This window comes from Zea mays, chromosome 2, assembly GCF_902167145.1.
Source record: "Zea mays cultivar B73 chromosome 2, Zm-B73-REFERENCE-NAM-5.0, whole genome shotgun sequence".
Classification (NCBI taxonomy): Eukaryota; Viridiplantae; Streptophyta; class Magnoliopsida; order Poales; family Poaceae; genus Zea; species Zea mays.
In genome coordinates, this window is record NC_050097.1 from 143,612,096 (window position 1) to 143,626,998 (window position 14,903).

Consider the following 14,903-nt stretch of genomic DNA (forward strand, 5'->3'; position numbering starts at 1 on the left):
ACCCGAAAGGGGCAAGGGCAGTAGGGGAGTGGTCAGTGTAGGGAGGCCCTCAGGAGGATTTTGCTGCGATGGCGGTCCTGCAAGGGATTCCTGCATTGGAGCTTCCTATAAACTGTAGCGGGTTTTCTGAAGCTAGTGGAACTTTGTAAAGGCCTCGTAGTGTTACCCTGCCTCGCCTCCTCGGTAGAGGTGTATGGGAAGTCGCGATCCCTTGGCAGATGGGTAACATGACTTGTGGGTAAAGATGTGCAACCTCTGCAGAGTGTAAAACTGGTATACTAGTCGTGCTCACGGTCATGAGCAGCTCGGACCCTCACATGATTAATTTATGGAACTTAAACTCAATTTGTCATATGCATTGCATCGCAGGTGATGTTGTTACTTTTGTTCTACTATTTAATTGGGTTTGGTATTTACTTATACTTAGTAATTGCTAATAAAATTTTGACCAACTTTAAAAGCAATGCTCAGCTTCAACCATCCTCTTTGGTAAGCCTTACACTTCACATGAGCTCCCACCTTTGGCGAGTTCATGCACATTATTCCCCACAACTTGTTGAGCGATGAACGTATGTGAGCTCACTCTTGCTGTCTCACACCCCCCCACAGGTCAAGAGCAGGTACCACAGGATGAGGTGCATGGAGGATGCTGTGATGAGTTCGTGAGTGGTCTAGGTCGTCGTCTCCCAGTCAACTTTGGGTTGCTGGACCGTTGTCTCCTTATAATGTAATTATTTATTTATTTTGTATAGAATTCCTGTTATGTAGTAAAGATGTGACATTCTATCCTGTGCCATGATTCATCATATGTGTGAGACTTGGTCCCAGTACACCTGGTGATTATGTTCGCGCCCGGGTCTTGGTGCCCCGAAACCCGGGTGTGACAGCTGGCCCCTCGGAGGGGTTCAACAGCCGCCTCAGAGCGCTCGGGCTCTGCGCCCACTACTGGTCAGAGGTTCGAGGGCCGGCCCCTCGGAAGGGTTCAACGGCCGCCTTAGGCCACTCAGGCTCCACGCCCACTACTGATCAGGGGTTCGTAGGCTGGCCCACGAAGGGTTCACAGCCGCCTCAGACACAGAGCGAGGGATGACCCTGGGTACGTTCGATACATAACCAAGGCTCGGGCTACGCTCCCGAGGTACCCTAGGACATTTCCGAGACTAGCGGGAACGATCTTGTAACGGAATCCCATCAGAGGGAGGCATCGAGCCCTCGGACCCCGTCAAAAGGGGACCGGGTCCGGCAGATCACCCGCAGGTACTTTTGGAGCGCGCCTCCGGGCCTCTAGCCGACCCCTAACAAATGGGGCACGGGCGTCCACTCGGATTACCCGTCAGCAGCTCACTGGAGACACCATGTTCGGCGCCCTCCAAGGGAAACATGGCGCTTTTCCCCCCTCCTCCTTGCGAAAAGGCGACGCAGGGGCGTATGTAAAAAAGTCGAGTCTGTCCTTGACCGTCCTCTCGCCCTGTGCGGAGGCTCGGGGGCTGCTCTCGCAAACCCGGCTCTGGCCAAACCGTTGACAGCGTCAACATACCAGCCCGAGAACTTGGGACCCGACCGTGCACCCGGGCTACGGCCAGCTCGCATGAGGGAACGACCAGACCGGCCGAAACATTGCGAAATGCATTAAGACCTCGAAGGAGTCAAACCACTCATCCGAGGCCTCGGGGGCTACACCCGGCGGGTGCGCTCGCGCGCACCCACCGGAACAAAACGCAACCGAGAAAGGCTGGTCCCCTTGCAAAAAAGTGCGACAAAAGCCTCCAAGCGAGTATTAACACTCCCTTCGAGGCTCGGGGGCTACTGTCGGGGACCATATTTAGGGGTACGCTCAAGACTCCTAAATCTCAGCTGGTAACCCCCATCAGCACAAAGCTGCAAAGGCCTGATGGGTGCGATTAAGTCAAGGATCGGTCCATTCAAGGGACGCGATCGCGCCTCGCCCGAGCCCAGCCTCGGGCAAGGGCAGCCGACCCCGGAGGGTTTACGTCTCGCCTGAGGACCCCCTACGGTAATGGACACACCTTCGGCTCGCCCGAGGCCCAGTCTTCACCAAGAAGCAACCTTGGCCAAGTCGCCACGCCAACCGACCGAATCGCAGGGGCATTTAATGCAAAGGTGGCCTGACACCTTTATCCTGACGCACGCCCTCCAGTCGACAGAGCCGAAGTGACCGTTGTCACTTCGCCGCTCCACTGACAGGCCTGACGAGAGGACAGCGCCGCCTGCGCCGCTCCGACTGCTGTGCCACTCGATAGAGTGAGGCTGACAGCAGCCAAGCCCGGCCTCAGGCGCCATAGGAAACTCTGCTTCGCCCGACCCCAGGGCTCGGACTCGGGCTCAGCCCCGGAAGACGACGAACTCTGCATCGCCCGACCCCAGGGCTCGGACTCAGGCTCAGCCCCGGAAGACGACGAACTCCGCATCGCCCGACCCCAGGGCTCGGACTCGGGCTCAGCCCCGGAAGACGACGAACTCCGCATCGCCCGACCCCAGGGCTCGGACTCGGGCTCAACCCCAGAAGATGACGAACTCCGCTTCGCCCGACCCCAGGGCTCGGACTCAGCCCTGGCCTCAGCCGACGGTCTCCGCCTCTCCCGACCCAGGGGCTCGGACTCGACCTCTGCCTCGGAAAACAGACTCGACCTCGACCTCGGAGGAGCCTCCACCTCGCCCAACCCAGGGCTCGGACCGACCACGTCAACAGGAGGCACCATCATTACCCTGCCCCAAGCTGACTCAGGCTACGGGGAACAAGACCGGCGTCCCATCTGGCTTGCTCCGCTATACGAGTAATGATGGCACCCCGCACGCTCTATGACGACGGCGGCTCTCAGCCCCCTTACGAAAGCAAGAGGACGTCATCAAGGACTCGACAGCCCCGACAGCTGTCCTTCCGCCAGGCTCCGGCGCTCCTCCGATGACCACGACACCACACGAACCGGGTGCCAAAACCTCTCCGGCTGCCACGATGGCATGTACTTAGGGCACTAGCTCTCCTCCGCTAGACACGTTAGCACACTGCTACACCCCCCATTGTACACACGGATCCTTTCCTTACGCCTATAAAAGGAAGATCCAGGGCCCTCTTACAGAGGGTTGGCCGCGCGGGGAAGGACGGGACGGCGCTCGCGCAAGGCCGCTCGCTCCCTCCCGCGTGGACGCTTGTAACCCCCTACTGCAAGCGCACCCGATCTGGGCGCGGGACAAACACGAAGGCCGCGGGATTTCACCTCTCACACCTGTCTCCCTCCGGCTTCTTCCCCCCTTCACGCTCCGTCTCGCGCCGACCCATCTGGGCTGGGGCACGCGGCGACAATTTACTCGTCGGTCCAAGGACCCTCCGGGTTCGAAACGCTGACAAGATTATACCAAAGACGGAGTCCTTTTGCTTTGGACTTAGGCTCTCTCCCCCAAAGATGGAGAGTTGCTTGGAGCGACGGCGAAGAATGAGTTACGGAGTGGAAGCCATTGTCTTTGCCGAAGACTCCAATTCCCTTTCAATATACCTATGACTTGGTTTGAAATTCACTTGAAAACACATTAGTCATAACACATGAAAGAGACATGATCAAAGATATATGAATGAGCTATGTGTGCAAATCAATAAAAGAAGTTCCTAGAATCAAGAATATTTAGCTCATGCCTAAGTTTGTTAAAAGTTTGTTCATCTAATGGCTTGGTAAAGATATCGGCTAATTGATCTTTAGTGTTAATATATGAAATCTTGATATCTCCCTTTTGTTGGTGATCCCTTAAGAAGTGATACCGAATGGCTATGTGTTTAGTGCGGCTATGCTCAACGTGATTATCCGCCATGCGGATTGCACTCTCATTATCACATAGAAGAGGAACTTTGGTTAATTTGTAACCATAGTCCCTAAGGGTTTGTCTCATCCAAAGCAATTGCGCGCAATAATGGCCTGCTGCAATATACTCGGCTTCGGCGGTAGAAAGAGCTACGGAATTTTGCTTCTTTGAAGCCCAAGACACCAAGAACCTTCCCAAGAACTGGCAAGTCCCCGATGTGCTCTTTCTATTAATTTTACACCCTGCCCAATCGGCATCCGAATAACCAATTAAATCAAAAGTGGATCCCCTAGGATACCAAAGCCCAAACTTAGGTGTATAAACTAAATATCTCAAGATTCGTTTTACGGCCGTAAGGTGAGCTTCCTTAGGGTCGGCTTGGAATCTTGCACACATGCATACGGAAAGCATAATATCTGGTCGAGATGCACATATGTAGAGTAAAGAACCTATCATCGACCGGTATACCTTTTGATCCACGGACTTACCTTCCGTGTCGAGGTCGAGATGCCCATTGGTTCCCATGGGTGTCTTGATGGGTTTGGCATCCTTCATCCCAAACTTGCTTAGAATATCTTGAGTATACTTCGTTTGGCTAACGAAGGTGCCCTCTTGGAGTTGCTTCACTTGAAATCCTAAGAAATACTTCAACTCCCCCATCATAGACATCTCGAACTTTTGTGTCATGATCCTACTAAACTCTTCACATGTAGATTCGTTAGTAGACCCAAATATGATATCATCAACATAAATTTGGCATACAAACAAATCATTTTCAAGAGTTTTGGTAAAGAGTGTAGGATCGGCCTTTCCAACTTTGAAGCCATTAGTGATAAGAAAATCTCTTAGGCACTCATACCATGCTCTTGGGGCTTGCTTGAGCCCATAAAGCGCCTTAGAGAGTTTATAAACATGGTTAGGGTACTCACTATCTTCAAAGCCGGGAGGTTGCTCAACATAGACCTCTTCCTTGATTGGTCCATTGAGGAAGGCACTTTTCACGTCCATTTGATAAAGCTTGAATCCATGGTAAGTAGCATAGGCCAATAATATACGAATTGACTCAAGCCTAGCTACGGGTGCATAGGTTTCACCGAAATCCAAACCTTCGACCTGGGAGTATCCCTTGGCCACAAGTCGAGCTTTGTTCCTTGTCACCACACCATGTTCATCTTGCTTGTTGCGGAAGACCCATTTGGTTCCTACAACATTTTGATTAGGACGTGGAACTAAATGCCATACCTCGTTTCTAGTGAAGTTGTTGAGCTCCTCTTGCATCGCCACCACCCAATCCGAGTCTTGAAGTGCTTCCTCTATCCTGTGTGGCTCAATAGAGGAAACAAAAGAATAATGCTCACAAAAATGTGCAACACGAGATCTAGTGGTTACCCCCTTATGAATGTCGTCGAGGATGGTGTCGACGGGGTGATCTCGTTGGATTGCTTGGTGGACTCTTGGGTGTGGCGACCTTGCTTCTTCTTCCTCCTTGTCTTGATCATTTGCATCCCCCCCTTGATCATTGTCGTCATCTTGAGGTGGCTCATCTCTTTGATCTTCTACTTCATCAATTTGAGCCTCATCCTCATTTTGAGTTGGCCGAGATGCTTGCGTGGAGGAGGATGGTTATTCTTGTGCACTTGGAGGCTCTTCGGATTCCTTAGGACACACATACCCAATGGACATGTTCCTTAGCACGATGCATGGAGCCTCTTCATCACCTATCTCATCAAGATCAACTTGCTCTACTTGAGAGCCGTTAGTTTCATCAAACACAACGTCACAAGAAACTTCAACTTGTCCGGAGGATTTGTTAAAGACTCTATATGCCCTTGTGTTTGAATCATATCCTAGTAAAAAGCCTTCTACAGTCTTAGGAGCAAATTTAGATTTTCTACCTCTTTTAACAAGAATAAAGCATTTGCTACCAAAGACTCTAAAATATGAAATGTTGGGCTTTTTACCGGTTAGGAGTTCGTATGATGTCTTCTTGAGGATTCGGTGTAGATACAACCGGTTGATGGCGTAGCAGGCGGTGTTAACCGCCTCGGCCCAAAACCGATCCGAAGTCTTGTACTCATCAAGCATGGTTCTTGCCATGTCCAATAGAGTTCTATTCTTCCTCTCCACTACACCATTTTGTTGTGGGGTGTAGGGAGAAGAGAACTCATGCTTGATGCCCTCCTCCTCAAGGAAGCCTTCAATTTGAGAGTTCTTGAACTCCGTCCCGTTGTCACTTCTAATCTTTTTGATCCTCAGGCCGAACTCATTTTGAGCCCGTCTCAAGAATCCCTTTAAGGTCTCTTGGGTATGAGATTTTTCCTGCAAAAAGAATACCCAAGTGAAGCGAGAATAATCATCCACAATAACTAGACAGTACTTACTCCCGTCGATGCTTATGTAAGCAATCGGGTCGAATAGATCCATGTGTAGTAGCTCAAGCGGCCTGTCGGTCGTCATGATGTTCTTGTGTGGATGATGAGTGCCAACTTGCTTCCCTGCTTGGCATGCGCTACAAATCCTGTCTTTCTCAAAATGAACATTTGTTAATCCTAAAATGTGCTCTCCCTTTAGAAGCTTGTGAAGATTCTTCATCCCAACATGGGCAAGTCAGTGATGCCATAGCCAACCCATGTTAGTCTTAGCAATTAAGCAAGTGTCGAGTTCAGCTCTATCAAAATCTACCAAGTATAGCTGACCCTCTAACACTCCCTTAAATGCTATTGAATCATCACTTCTTCTAAAGACAGTGACACCTACATCAGTAAAAAGACAGTTGTAGCCCATTTGACATAATTGAGAAACGAAAAGCAAATTGTAATCTAAAGAATCTACAAGAAAAACATTGGAAATGGAATGGTCAGGTGAAATAGCAATTTTACCCAAACCTTTGACCAAACCTTAATTTCCATCCCCGAATGTGATAGCTCGTTGGGGATCTTGGTTTTTCTCGTAGGAGGAGAACATCTTCTTCTCCCCTGTCATGTGGTTTGTGCACTCGCTATCGATTATCCAACTTGAGCCCCCGGATGCATAAACCTACAAAACAATTTTAGTTCTTGACTTTAGGTACCCAAATTGTTTTGGGTCCTTTGGCATTAGACACAAGAACTTTGGGTACCCAAACACGTCTTTGACCCCTTGTGCTTGCCCCCAACATACTTGGCAACTACCTTGCCGAATTTGTTAGTTAAAACATATGATGCATCAAAAGTTTTAAATGAAATGTCATGACCATTTGATGCACCAGGAGTTTTCTTCTTAGGCAACTTAGCATGGGTTGGTTGCCTAGAACTAGATGTCTCACCCTTATACATAAAAGCATGGTTAGGGCCAGAGTGAGACTTCCTAGAGTGAATTCTCCTAATTTTGCTCTCAGGATAACCGGCAGGGTACAAAATGTAACCCTCGTTATCTTGAGGCATGAGAGCCTTGCCCTTAACAAAGTTGGACAATTTCTTAGGAGGGGCACTAAGTTTGACATTGTCCCCCTTTTGGAAGCCAATGCCATCCTTAATGCCAGGGCGTCTTCCATTATAGAGCATGCTTCTAGCAAATTTAAATTTTTCATTTTCTAAGTCATGCTCACTAATTTTAGCATTAAGTTGAGCTATGTGATCATTTTGTTGTTTAATTAAAGCCATGTGATCATGAATAGCATCAACATTAATGTCTCTACATCTAGTACAAATAGTGACATGCTCAGTGGTAGATGTAGAGGGTTTGCAAGAATTAAGTTCAACAATCTTAGCACGAAATATATCATTTTTATCTCTAAGATCGAAAATTGTAACATTGCAAACATCTAGTTCTTTAGCCTTAGCAAGCAAATTTTCATTCTCATTCCTAAGGCTAGCAAGAGTAATGTTTAATTCTTCAATCTTAGCAAGCAAATTATCATTATCATTTCTAAGATTGGGAATTGAAACATCACAAACATTTGAATCAACCTTAGCTAACAAATTAGCATTCTCTTTTCTAAGGTTGTCTATAGTCTCATGACAAGTGCTTAGCTCACTAGATAGTTTTTCACATTTTTCTACTTCTAGAGCGTAAGCATTTTTAACTTTAACATGCTTCTTGTTTTCTTTAATAAGGAAGTCCTCTTAGGAGTCCAAGAGATCATCCTTCTCGTGGATAGCACTAATCAATTCATTTAATTTTTCTTTTTGTTGCATGTTTAAGTTGGCAAAAAGGGTATGTAAATTATCTTCCTCATCACTAGCATTATCATCACTAGAGGACTCATATCTAGTGGAGGTTTTAGATTTAACCTTCTTTTTTGCCGTCCTTTGCCATGAGGCACTTGTGGCCGACGTTGGGGAAGAGAAGTCCCTTGGTGACGGCGATGTTGGCGGCGTCCTCGTCGTCGGAGGAGTCGCTAGAGCTTTCGTCGGAGTCCCACTCGCGACAAACATGGGCATCGCCGCCCTTCTTCTTGTAATACCTCTTCTTCTCCTTTCTTCTTCCCTTCTTGTCGTCGCCCCTGTCACTGTCACTAGAAATAGGACATTTTGCTATAAAGTGACCGGGGTTACCACACTTGTAGCAAACCTTCTTGGAGCGGGGTTTGTAGTCCTTCCCCCTCCTTTGTTTGAGGATTTGGTGGAAGCTCTTGATGACGAGCGCCATTTCCTCATTGTCGAGCTTGGAGGCGTCGATTGGTTGTCTACTTGATGTAGACTCCTCCTTCTTCTCCTCCGTCGCCTTAAATGCGACCGGTTGTGCTTCGGACGTGGAGGGATCATCAAGCTCGTTGATCTTCCTTGAGCCTTTGATCATGAATTCAAAGCTCACAAAATTCCCGATTACTTCCTCGGGAGTCATTAGTGTATATCTAGGATTGCCACGAATTAATTGGACTTGAGTAGGGTTAAGGAAAATAAGTGATCTTAGAATAACCTTAACCATTTCGTGGTCATCCCATTTCTTGCTCCCGAGGTTGCGCACTTGGTTCACCAAGGTTTTGAGCCGGTTGTACATGTCTTGTGGCTCTTCTCCTTTGCGAAGCCGGAAGCGACCGAGCTCCCCCTCGATCGTCTCCCGCTTGGTGATCTTGGTTAGCTCATCTCCCTCGTGCGCGGTTTTGAGGACGTCCCAAACTTCTTTGGCGCTCTTAAGTCCTTGCACCTTGTTATACTCCTCTCGACTTAGAGAGGCGAGGAGTATAGTTGTCGCTTGGGAGTTGAAGTGCTCGATTTGGGCCACCTCGTCCTCATCATAATCCTCATCCCCTACGAATGGTACCTGTGCTCCAAACTCAACAACATTCCATATACTTTTGTGGAGTGAGGTTAGGTGAAATTTCATCAAATCACTCCACCTAGCATAATCTTCACCGTCAAAGGTTGGCGGTTTGCCTAATGAAACGGAAAGTAATGGAGTATGTTTAGGAATGCGAGGATAGCGTAAGGGGATCTTACTAAACTTCTTGCGCTCATGGCGCTTAGAAGTTACGAAGGGCGCGTCGGAGCCGGAGGTGGAAGGTGATGAAGTGTCGGTCTCGTAGTAGACCACCTTCCTCATCTTCTTTATCTTGTCGCCACTCCGATGCGACTTGTGGGAAGAAGCTTTCTTCTCCTTCCCTTTTCCCTTTTTGCGGGACTCTTCCGATGAAGCCTTCCCGTGGCTTGTAGTGGGCTTTTCGCCGGTCTCCATCTCCTTCTTGGCGTGATCTCCCGATATCACTTCGAGCGGTTAGGCTCTAATGAAGCACCATGCTCTGATACCAATTGAAAGTCGCCTAGAGGGGGGTGAATAGGGCGAAACTGAAATTTACAAAGTTAATCACAACTACAAGCCGGGTTAGCGTTAGAAATATAATCGAGTCCGCGAGAGAGGGTGCAAAACAAATCACAAGCGAATAAAGAGTGTGACACGCGGATTTGTTTTACCGAGGTTCGGTTCTCGCAAACCTACTCCCCGTTGAGGTGGTCACAAAGACCGGGTCTCTTTCAACCCTTTCCCTCTCTCAAACGGTCCCTCGGACCGAGTGAGTTTTCTCTTCTCAAATCAACTGGGAACAAAACTTCCCCGCAAGGACCACCACACAATTGGTGTCTCTTGCCTCGGTTACAAGTGAGTATTGATCTCAAGAAAGAATGAGAAAGAAGAAAGCGATCCAAGCGCAAGAGCTCAAAAGAACACAACAAATCACTCTCACTAGTCACTAAAGCTTTTGTGGAATTGGGAGAGGATTTGATCACTTGGGTGTGTCTTGTATTGAATGCCTAGCTCTTGTAAGTGGTTGGAAGGTTGAAAACTTGGATGTCTTGAATGTGGGGTGGTTGGGGTATTTATAACCCCAACCACCAAACTAGCCGTTTGGTGGAAGTTGTCTGTCGCATGGTGCACCGGACAGTCCAGTGCATACCGGACAGTGTCCGGTGCGCCAGCCATGTCACCAGGTCGTTGGGTTCCGACCGTTGGAGCTCTGACTGCTGGGCCCACCTGGATGTCCGGTGGCACACCAGACATGTCCTGTAGAGTGTCCGGTGCGCCACTTCGCGCGTGCCTGACTTCTGCGCGCTCTGGCGCGCATTTAATGCTTCTGCAGGTGACCGTTTGCGCGAAGTAGCCGTTGCTGCGCTGGCTCACCGGACAGTCCGGTGTACACCGGACATGTCCGGTGAATTATAGCGGAGCGAATTCCCGAAGCTGGCGAGTTCAAGAGTCGCTCTCCCCTGGGGCACCAGACACTGTCCGGTGTACACCGGACAGTCTGGTGAATTATAGCGGAGCGCCTCTGGATTTTCCCGAAGGTGAGGAGTTCATCGTGAAGTCCCCTGGTGCACCGGACACTGTCCGGTGGCACACCGGACAGTCCGGTGCGCCAGACCAGGGCACACTTCAGTTATCCCTTGCTCTCTTTGTTGAACCCAATTCTTGGTCTTTTTATTGGCTAAGTGTGAACCTTTGGCACCTGTATAACTTATAGACTAGAGCAAACTAGTTAGTCCAATTATTTGTGTTGGGCAATTCAACCACCAAAATCAATTAGGAACTAGGTGTAAGCCTAATTCCCTTTCACAGGCGGGGCCCGCGGGACGGTGACATAGGCCGAGGCGCTGACAGGGCGGCCCAAAGAGCAGAGAGAGAGGGAGCGAGTGTGGTGCGGGCGAGCGGGGCGTGGCGCCGACAAGTGGGGCCCACCTGTCAGCGGGAGGGGCGCGCGGGCGGACCGGCCCTGATCGGCCGAAAGGCCGGGAAGGGGAGGGGGCTGGGCTTCTTTACCCTTTTTCTTTTATTCTGAATTTCCTAATTCCTTTTCCTTTTGTTTTTTCTCTTTTGGATTCAAATTCAAACATGCTCCAAATTTAAATTCAAATAATTCAAACATGTGCATCAAACAAAAAGAGTAATCTAGGCTCAGCATGATGCAACATTTCATGACTCCCATAGGTTTTGATATAGTAAAGAAATAATTCATCTCCTATAAACTAGACGTATCTGTAATAAAAAGAAGAGAGAAGAAATCTATAGATAGAGAAATAAAGGGTAACACCTGAATTTGGTAGATATCAGATAAGAAATTTTATACCCTAAATTCAGGGTGTTACAGTTGCCTCGTCGGTTCTTCAGAAAACTCAAATCACTAGTACAAAAAGGCTCAAAGCCTGCGGCACCCATATATTTTTACAGACGGATCCGGTTATCCACCGACTGTGCTATTTCTAGTGGCGGTTTCTTAAGAAAACCGCCACTAGAAATAGTATTTCTACTGGCGGTTCCTTAAGAAAACCGACAGTAGAAATCCATGATTTGTAGTGGCGGTTTTCTTAAGGAACCGCCAGTAGAAATACTATTTCTAGTGGCGGTTTTCTTAAGAAACCGCCACTAGAAATCATTTTTATCCTTAATTTTTCGAGTTTTTCAAACGACCTCGTATGATAAAACCACTAAAATAAAAGTTGTAGATCTCTAAAAGTTATGAAACTTTGTAGTTGACAACTTTTTTATTTGAACTCATTTCGGTTCTCAAAAATTGAATCTAAGTATGGCAAATTTAAAATTCAAATTTTGCAAACTACCTCGGATGAAAAAAGTGTCAAAATAAAAGTTGTAGAACTTCAAAAGTTATTTATCTTTGTAGTTGACAACTTTTTTATTTGAATTCGTTTAGGGTCTCAAATAAGCAATTTACACTTGCGACTTCGACGGAGACGCGCGGGTGGGGTGGTCCTAATACAAATAAATTTTTTTACTATTTTTAAAATTTGTTTTATGTTTTCTGGAAACGATTTGCACTGGCGGTTTTATTACGTCGACCGCCAGTGAAAATCGATTTTCACTGGCGGTTTTATTACGTCGACCGCCAGTGAAAATCGATTTTCACTGGCGGTCTTCAGTTACCCGCCTGTAAAAATGGTGATTTCTACTGACCTCTAGCACTGGCGGTTACGAAAAACGTCACTGTAAATATGTTTAGGACCGTTAGTATAGAGCTTATCTGTACTAGTGAATGCACTTGAGAATTAGTGGGCTTAAGCGGGAAATGAGTTCATTTCTCCCTCGACCCTCCAATCTCAAGAGGATTTGGTTTTCAATCTAACCCTAAGTAGTGATGTGCAAACCCAAAGATTAGATTTACTATCTCTGTTAGCCTCTTGAGACCTGTCATAAAAAAAGTGGCACACATGAAAAAGAATACAGTTTTTCCGTAGTGCAGGACAAATGCAGAATTCAATTTATGACGATATATGTAGACAAACAATACCAATTGCAGTAATAATTATTTCGCCAACAAACCACAGCACAAGACCGGCAGGCCGGTCCGTACGCGTTGTTGTAAGGTTTAGTAATATAGATAGATGCGCTAAATACTATAAATACATGCTGTTTTGTCTCAAGCGCCTTGTTTGTTATTGTCTCATGGGATTAGCTAGTAGTCTGGGTGTACACACGGATGCAAGGACACACGGTAGTATTTGTTTATTTGAGCTCTGACGCGTCCATTTTGTTGTTTTGTCCTTTGAAAAAAAACTTGGTATAGTTGCGTCTCAGTTGATCCGTCGCCAATGAAAATAATAAACTGATGATCATTAGATTACAGGGATACCTTTGAACGTATCAATTATCTGCTCTTGCGTACATACATATATTACTTGTCATTGTGTCAACATATGTTGTCAGGTTTTATTCTTAGATCTAAAAATTACAGATTGTATATATATCTACAGAAATTTCCACGAACGAAGTGTGTAATTTTAACATAAAATATATGCCACATCCGTGGCTTCAAAGGAATCTAAAATTCAAGCGCGTGAACTTTCGCAACTTCCACATATTATATATACGTTAGATCTCCCCAACAGACGCGCTAAAACGTCACCCCCATTAAAATTTAGAGAAGATTCAACAGCGCGAGCGCCTGCTGCATCATGTGTGTGTCTATATATATATATATATATATATATATATATATATATATATATATATATATATATATATATATATATATATATATATATATATATATATATATATATATATATATATATATATATATATATATATATATATATATATATATATATATATATATATATATATATATATATATATATATATATATATATATATATATATATATATAGGGACGAGGTAATGGAAGCCCAGGGCTTCCATTACTAGAGAGAGCCCCGGCCCCCGGCGTGGCTAGGTGTGCGGGCCGCGGGTCGACGTGGCAGGTGGTGGGTATACCGCGCGCAGGTACCGGCTTTTATGCATACGTAACATGAATGAAAGAGCTTCATAAATGGTAGCGTGGGGCCGGGGATCGGGTGGGGAGACGTGAGCCGCGCGTTATGCTTGCGTATTTTGCCGTGATTGGCTGCGTAAATTCGGCGCGGGTCGACGTGGCAGTTGGTGGGACTACCCACACATGCATCGATTCTAGGTGGGGCGATTATGCATACGGAATTTGAATGAAAAAGATGCATAAATGGTAACGAGGGTACGGTGGTCGGGTGTGTAAACGTGGGACGAGGGTACGTTATGGTTGCGTATTTTGCCGTTATTGGATGCGTAAATTCGCATCTGACGGGACGAGAGTGGTCAGATCGGGTAGTGGGGTGACGCGCGCGTCGATCGCGAACGTGGGGCGGTCGCACGATGGGGTGATGCATGTTTATGGAAATGTAACACAATGGTCATGTAATCGTAACGGATAGCTCACGTAAATCTCGCGACATGCAAACTGCGCAGCAAATCGCGCAGGAGATGGGATCATGCCATGAATATAGGACAGGACGGTTTAGGCGAGTATAGAAGGTGAAAAATAAACGACCTACACACAGCCGCCGCAGCTTTTGTTCGTAGCTATCGAAGAGTTAGGGCATACACAAAGGAGACGGCGATGACGACACCCTGTACGAGCGATGGCCGGAATGCTGTAACGCCACCGGCTGCGTTACCGGCGCCAGGAATTGTTGAAGAAGGCAACACGGTTCATCAAAGTTTGATGGGAACAAGTCAGCGGATACCCATGCGGACAATTGGTGAACATGAGCAGGACACACCACACATTCTCCAAAGCCATGTAAGTTCAAAGGAATACCCATGTATTATTGTATACAATTTCCGTGCAAGTTATGATTACACCGATTACACATGTATTATTGATACAGTCCGTGCAATTTATGAAGTCCTAGAAATTCGCCATGCTAGAAGTTTTTTTTATATTTGTGCACTGCATGACGACTCCATGAATTGAATAGGATGATAGTATAGATCAACGATTGGTACCGAAGGTGGGTATGACATTTAGTAATGTGGACGAGGCGTACAAATTTTATAGCCGATATGCATATGAAGTTGGATTTCCATTGAAGAGATATAGGGAGAGAAAAAATTGCAAGTGGTTGAATTGTTCAATGGAAGGCAAGCGTGCCGAAAGAGGAAATGGTACTCCAAAAGTGCGAAATACAATTTCCAAAAGAACACAATGCAGAGCTGGAATGAAACTTAAAAAAATCTATGACGATGCCAAAGAGAATATCATTTCAGTGCGGATTGATCTTATTCATTTGGAACATAATCATGAGTTCTTCAGAAAGGATACAGAAAAGAATCAGTTACAGTGCAACAAGACA